The 8,246-nt window shown below is 31.0% G+C and overlaps 1 non-coding gene across 1 annotated transcript; it reads right to left on the bottom strand.

Annotated features, from left to right (window-relative positions):
• Positions 1-4,507: 4,507 nt before the first annotated feature.
• Positions 4,508-4,614, bottom strand: LOC139846226 (small nucleolar RNA R71). Its single transcript, XR_011758956.1, has one exon. It is a non-coding gene; the product is annotated as a small nucleolar RNA R71 (small nucleolar RNA).
• Between the last annotated feature and the right edge of the window lie 3,632 nt (positions 4,615-8,246).

The raw sequence follows: 8,246 nt of genomic DNA, 5'->3' as shown, positions 1-8,246 counted from the left end.
AAATAATAAATTAAATAAATAACATAAGTAATACGTAGTAATATAAAGTGTGAGAAAACTGAACCAGAATCGTGCAATTTATAGAACTTTTTCTGAAAAAGCACCCCATGCGATCGCATGGGATTTGTGCTTCAAGGCCATGCGATCGCATGGCCCTTTGATCCAGCTCACAAACTTTTGTTTTCTTGTTTGTCGACATATTATTTAAATATATATAATATATTTAATTTATATAATTAATTATATATTATATTAAATTCATGTGCATAGTTGACCTGTAATTTTCGTTCCGATGACTCGTACGTTGTTACTCAACTTATGTCCCGGTTTTGGTTTCTCAAATGCATTTTCGTACACTTAGAAAACTTGCATTTTACGTTTCGTGACACGTACCTTTGTCAAAATATAGCCTTAAATTATCCATAAACTATATCACTCAAAGTATATCTTAATCTTTCGAGTGTTTTGGTCATTTACTTCTATAAATCATTGTCTCGTTATTTATTAATATAATAGTATTTATCAAACGTTTCATAACCAAGTTAATATCTATTCTCAATATTTTTAAACACGTTTTAAAATATACGTCGCAAGTTATTCATACAATTATTATTCCAACTTATCATATATATTCAAATAAATATTTAAACCAATAAGTTTAATGTACGGTATTAAACAATTAATACATTGTTACGTTTTCAAGTTATAGTATATATATATATATATATATATATATGTATCTATATACATATAATTGTTCGCGAATTGTCAAGAACAACCGAAAGGTATTTGAATATATGAAAGTTGTTCAAAAATTTTGAGATTCAGTTTACAGACTTTGCTTATCGTGTCGGAAATGTTAATCATACAAAGATTAAGTTTAAAATTGGTCAGAAATTTCCGGGTCATCACAGATTTTCTCGCTCTTTTCTCGAATATATTTGTAAAATCTCGTAAATACGTATATAAATATAAATATATTAATGTTTTTATGTATATTTTTATTAAAAAAACTATATATTCAACGTAAGTCAACGTCCGAGATCTCCCCGAGATTATTCAGAGATGCCGAGATCTCCCTAAAAAAGTCCAAACGAGATCTCCCCGAGATCCGAGTTCTCCAACCTTGAACGTATATATATATATATATATATATATATATATATATATATATATATATATATATATATATATATATATATATTAACTATAATTATAATTATAATTTTAATTTTAATAATAAGGGTATGTTAGCGAATGTTGTAAGGGTGTAAGTCAAAATTCTGTCCGTATAACGCTACGCTATTTTTAATCATTGTAAGTTATGTTCAACCTTTTTAAATTAATGTCTCGTAGCTAAGTTATTATTATGCTTATTTAAGCCGAAGTAATCGTGATGTTGGGCTAAAATATTAAGACGGGGTAATTGGGCTTTGGACCATAATTGGGGTTTGGATAAAAGAACGACACTTGTGGAAATTAGACTATGGGCTATTAATGGACTTTATATTAACTAAATGATACCTCGTTAATTTAATATATAGACTTATAATTTAACGTATTTATATATTACCACATACGCTTGACTGGGTACGGTGGGCGGGATATCTATAAATACCAATAATTGTTCATTTTACCGGACACGAAACTGGATTAATAGTTAATAGACTTGTTGAAACAGGGGTGGATTACATTCAAGGGTAATTGATGTAATTGTTAATAAAGTAGTAAAACCTTGGACTACACGCAGTCGATAACCTGGTGTATTCATTAAACAAAGTATTAAGACCTTGTTACAATTCGAATCCCCAATTAGTTGGAATATTTGACTTCGGGAATAAGAATAATTTGATGAAGACTTCCGCACTTTATGATTATGACTGATGGACTATTATGGACAAATCCGTATGGACATATCGAATAATCCAGGACAAAGAACAATTAACCCATGTTAATAAACTAAAATCAACACGTCAAACATCATGATTACGGAAGTTTAAATAAGCATAATTCCTTTATTTCATATTTAATTTCCTTTATTTCATATTTAATTGCACTTTTAATTATCGCACTTCAATTTATTGTCATTTTAATTATCGTACTTTTTAATTATCGCAATTTTATTTACCGTTATTTTATTTATCGCACTTTAATTATTGTCATTTACTTTACGCTTTAAATTAAGTTCTATTTATTTTTAATATTTTACATTAGGTTTTAACTGCGACTAAAGTTTTAAAATCGACAACCGGTCATTAAACGGTAAAAACCCCCTTTTATAATAATAATACTACTTATATATTTATATATTTACAAATATAGTTTTAAAAAATATAGCGTTAAACTTGGCGAGTTCCCTGTGGACGAACCGGACTTACTAAAAACTACACTACTGTACGATTAGGTACACTGCCTATAAGTGTTGTAGCAAGGTTTAGGTATATCCACTCTATAAATAAATAAATAACTTGTGTAAAATTGTATCGTAATTAATAGTATTTTGTAGTAAAAATATAACTATTTTGTATACACCTCTACGCACATCAAGTATTTTTGGCGCTGCTGCCGGGGAACTGCTTAAACGCAGGAAGCTAAACGCTATCTATATTAAAAAAAAAAAAAATTTAGTTTTCTTTTGTAAAAATACGTTTTAATTATTAAAAAGACAAAAATATAAAAAGAAAAATAAAGTATATATTTCTAAGAGTTGTTTAAAATACATAAATTATAAAGTATTTTTATTTCTATTTTAGTTTTTAAAATTTAAGTTTTTATTTATTTTATATAAATAATTTAAATAATTATAAAATAGAATTTTAAAAACAGAAAAAAAAAATATATAAAGCCTTGGCCCGAGAACTGTAGCAGCCCAACACCTGGCCCGAAACTCTACTCCATGCAATGAGTTGACAGGTCTGTAACCTCAGCCGACCAGATTAGGGTTAATAATTATAATTAATATTATTAATTAAAAACCTAATTATGGTTTATTAATTAATTAGTTTAGTTTTATTTATTTATTTTGTATTATTTAGTTTTAATCTAGTTTTAATTAATATATAAAATTAATAGTTTTATAAAATAAATAATATAAAATTAATATTTTATAAAAATTGTACTTTTTACAACTTTAAGTTTATTTTTATATTTTGTATCTTTTTATTTGTTTTAGCGTAATATTTGTATTTTTCGTTCGTATTTAGTTTTAAGTCATAGTTTTTGCTATAGTTATTTTTATTTCTAGATTCTTAGGCTTTGCCGTAAAATCCTTTAAGTACTTTTTCGTTAGACTAAGATTTAGGTGCTTTAGAATTTGCGACGCCGTTTTAAAATTTTAGTACTTTTTAAGTTTATATTGTTTTGAATATAGAATTCCTTTTAAGCTTTAATATTTTTAGACGCAACTTTTAATTCTTAGTTTTTAGACTTTTAAGTTTCGACGCGCCACATTCTTTTTATTATTTTTCGACCTTTTATTTTTGACATTTTTCGACGCGTTCTTTTTCTTTCTTATTTCTCGACGCTCTAGTTTTTAGGACATAGAATTTTCTATTTCTTCTCTAAAATTTCTTTAAATTTCAACGAAAAATTATTTTAAGCGGTTAAATTGATAGACATCCAAAATTTTCTGGTTCGTAGTAATAGTTGGATTTGTTAGTGGCTGAGTTGTGAGCTTCCGATTTAAAGGGTTCTGGCTCCCTGCTGCATGTATTGGCTATTCGAAACGTGGGCAAAATCAGAAAAGTCTATTAATTTGATAACTTATATAATTTTTATCTTTTATAACTAATAGGATATTCAGTGAATGCACCGAGCAAAACGTCCACCACCTTTTATACGTTCACCACCTGTAACTCGATCAAGACATCTAGCCAATATTGTCGCCGCTGATTTTTCTTTAGAATCGTCATCCAGTTAACCAAGTACTCCAATTCAAATTTCCGATAATCCATTTTTTGAACCCGACCTCACAATTGAGAATCCGGAGGATATTCAGGGACAATTCAGAGATCCTGAACCACTAATCTTTCCTCCTGAACCACCAATCATTCAAACAGAGATTGTTGAGGAACAACCTATTAAATCAGAATCCTCTAGTGATTCAGATTCAATAAATTCAATAATGGAGAATCTGGAACCTCTAAGTATGGAAGACCGAATGCGAGCTAAACGCACTGGCCAAGGTCACGCAATTACTCAACCTGACATTAATGCGCCAGATTATGAAATCAAAGGACAAATCCTACACATGGTAACTAATCAATACCAATTTAGTGGTGCGCCGAAGGAAGATCCAAACGAACATCTTCGTACATTTAATAGGATCTGTACTCTATTTAAAATAAGAGAAGTGGAGGATGAACAGATATATCTCATGTTATTTCCCTGGACTTTAAAGGGAGAAGCCAAAGATTGGTTAGAATCGTTACCTGAAGGGGCGATTGATACAAGGGATGTTTTAGTTGAAAATTTTCTTAAACAATTCTTTCCGGCATCTAAAGCCGTAAGACTTCAAAGAGAAATTGTTACGTTCACACAAAAGCCAAATGAAACTCTATATGAAGCGTGGACAAGATTTGGAAAGTTATTAAGAGGATGTCCGCAACATGGTTTAGACACTTGTCAAATAGTATAAATATTCTACCAAGGATGCGACATCACTATAAGAAAAGACATCAATATAGCAGCTGGTGGTTCCATTATGAAGAAAACCGCAACTGACGCTTACAAAATTATTGATAACACTGCTTCCCACTCACATGAGTGGCACCAAGAAAAAGATATCGTTAGATCATCTAAAGCAGCTAGAGCCGATTCTAGCCATGACTTCGATTCCATTTCTGCAAAGATAGATGCTGTCGAGAGACGAATGGAAAAGATGACTAAAGATATTCACTCAATACGAATTAGTTGTGAGCAGTGTGGAGGACTACATTTGATAAAAAATTGTCTCAGTATTGAACTAACAATGGAACAAAGAGAGAATGTTTCATACATAAACCAAAGGCCTGGAAATAATTATCAGAATAATTATCAACCGCCAAGACCAATCTACAATCAAAACTAGAATTATAACCGAAATGTTCCATACAACAACCAACAAGGTCCTAACAATCAACAAGTATCTAATAATACTTACAATCAGCAAAGACCTATTTTTCAAAACAAACCACCACAAACCGATGATAAAATGCCAAATTTTGAAGATATAATGTCGAAGCTAGTTGAATCTCAAACTCAATTTTTCACATCTCAGAAACAAACCAATGAAGAAAATGCTCAAGCATTTAGAAATCAACAAGCTTCTATTCAAAATTTGGAACAAGAAGTAAGCAACCTAGCAAGGTTAATAGGTGAAAGAAAACCGGGAAGTCTACCTAGTGATACAAATGCTAACTCCCAGAATGAAACAGCTAAAGCATTATCACAAGAAGTGGTATTACACTTAAACCACCTGAAATACCGGTAATTTCTGATGAAGCTATTCCTACTATATAAGAACCATAATCTGAACAAGATAAGGAAACAGAACCGCTAGTTGAAAAGGTTAATGAAGATAACACAGAATAATGGGGACTTCAATCTCGTGGAGTCCACCAAAATCATTAACCGACTAGTGGGGAACACAAAAGTTAAAAGAATTCGGTCCATATCTAAACTTGTATATACCTCATAGAATAAACTAACAGCAAAAGCAAGTTGGCATGTGGTGGCTGTCGAACAAAAACAAAAGTCATCAGCTACAACTTGTAGGTAATGGCGTGTGGTGTTTGTGCTGCTAGATATTTCGAATAGCATCAATGGTTTGCAGGAGGTGATGGTTTAGTGGTTAAATGGTGAAGAGGGTTTCGGTTAAGAATTAAGAGAGAGAGAAAGAGAGAGTGAGGGAGGTGATCATATAGGCGATGAAGTTCATGGTGATAGTTGTTCACGAAATAGCAGAAGTATATAATAGTCGATGGTGTTGTGGGTTTTGTGGAATGTTTTCGAATAGAAACCGAAATAGAGAGAAGTCTACAGAAGTAGTTTGGTAGTGGGTGGTGGTTGATCAAGGTGGAGTGGTGGCCACTGATGGTTGTCCGAGGGTGTCACACCCCCAAATAGGGCCTGGGGTATTTGTGACTAATTATATCAAATCAAAATTTGTATAAACGAGAACGATTCTATATGAGACGTTATATTGAGTTTTGCAGCGAAAGATAAATAGATTACATTGTATTTAATAAACAACGCATTAAATGTCTTTAATTGATATGATATGTAATGAAGACTCCAAGCATAGCAAGCAATCATCATCAATTTAGCAAGTGTAAGTCTTTCAAATTATCCATGAATGACTTGTTGAAATGTTGCTTTCAATTAGCAAATACACAGCGGAAGCATTATGTAGGACCTGAGAATAAACATGCTAAATAGTGTCAACCAAAAGGTTGATGAGTTCATAGGTTTATCATAAATAATGATTTCAATAATAGTGTTAGACCACAAGATTTAATAAAGTTGATATAGAAATATCAATATAAAGTGTTGATTGATATAGAAATACCAATCTAAAAGTAATGCTGAGTTTGTAATATCACGACTAAACAAAAGTTACCCCGTGACACTTGTTATCCGTGTCATTGAATCATTATTATGTATTCAAAGACCAACGGTCAACTGACTAGAGACGTCACTCTCAGTAGTGCTACTCACAATAACTAAGTTTGCATCTTATACCTCTGCAATTAACGATATTATGGTGGGGATTTAGCATGACAAAGCATGTATATAGCATAAAAGTTTGAGTACTTGTGTCTAAACGTAAAACAGTTATAAAAGTTGCGCATGTATTCTCAGCCCAAAAATATATATAAAAAGGGAGCTATGAAAACTCACTATACTGTATGATATTTCGTAGTAATTACTAGTATGATGGTACTTGAACAAGTGCAGAGTTGTCCTCGGATTCACGAACCTATATCAGTTATATATATTAAAATATATAATAATATTTAAACAAGTTTATGTATTAATATTATTAATATACTTGTTATATTCATAATTTATATGTTATATTAATAAATTACTTATAACTATCTTATATATTAGTGACTAAAAAATAATTATGTTTATACTTGTGTCATTTTAATAGTGCTTAGGACCTCGTATGGTAATTTAGTATTTTTGAGATTTAAACAATAATTAATCGATTTCGTTGATTAAGATCATATACTTTATATCATTAAGGGGTTGGATCCATAAATATATATCCTAATATTGACAATCATCTAATATTGACAATCATGTGAAAGTGAATCATACCGCAAGGATTGAAAAAGTAAAAGTCCTAAAATGTCACCAATAATTATTAGGATACCAAAATACTTATGAATTTATGAATTTGACTGTTTGGTTTTAAGTGGGTTTCGTTTATGCAATTACATGATTTCATTTTCCTAATTTATGTACTAACGAATATAAATGGGCGAAATATATGGTTCACGGTATTTAATTACTCGTATTTTAACTTCTAAATTGGTTTTTAGTTATTAACAAAACTAATCGTCAAGTACAAATTTTTAGAAACTGACTTCCATTTTAAAACTCAAAGTTTTCTTATCATTATTAACAATGATATTTTAATAGTGGTTCCAATTGTTTTAATAAATCGTTTGTACATAGTACGATTAATTACGACAAATAATATTGTGATAATCGAGTTCGGTTAAGATTTACCTTCAAACGAAACCGAATTAATACCGTCCCAGCACAACGTGAATACTTTCTTGTGTCTTAATTCTCTATCATCTTGAATGTTTAACTTTATCACAATGAATGATTATGGTGAACATATTAGGTGGTCTATAATTGGCGGTTGAGATAGATAATAGACGCATAACAGCAGTCGACAATCAAGTAATGAACAGGAATAATAGCAGTTTACGGTGGTCCGAGTGGCTGTTTTTCTCCGGCTGTTTATAACTATAAAGGAAACAGAAAAATAATGGACACGTTATCATGGCAGCAGCAGGAAAAGGCTATAATTTGAGCTCGTGCAGCAGTAAAAAAAAAATAGTAAACGTAACAGTGGGTAATTGAATGGGTTTATGGTGATTGTTGTTTCGGTGGTTCACGATGGGTGGTGGATGTGATGGAGGTTTGTGATGTGGGTTCGTGTGATGATGGTGAGGGTAGTTAATGAAGATCATGGTGGTTTATGGTGACATCGATGATGGTTGGGTGGTGGCGGTTATGGGTTTAAG

The sequence above is a fragment of the Rutidosis leptorrhynchoides genome, chromosome 4 (assembly GCF_046630445.1).
Source record: "Rutidosis leptorrhynchoides isolate AG116_Rl617_1_P2 chromosome 4, CSIRO_AGI_Rlap_v1, whole genome shotgun sequence".
Taxonomy (NCBI): Eukaryota; Viridiplantae; Streptophyta; class Magnoliopsida; order Asterales; family Asteraceae; genus Rutidosis; species Rutidosis leptorrhynchoides.
This window is presented reverse-complemented; position numbering and strand designations above follow the sequence as displayed.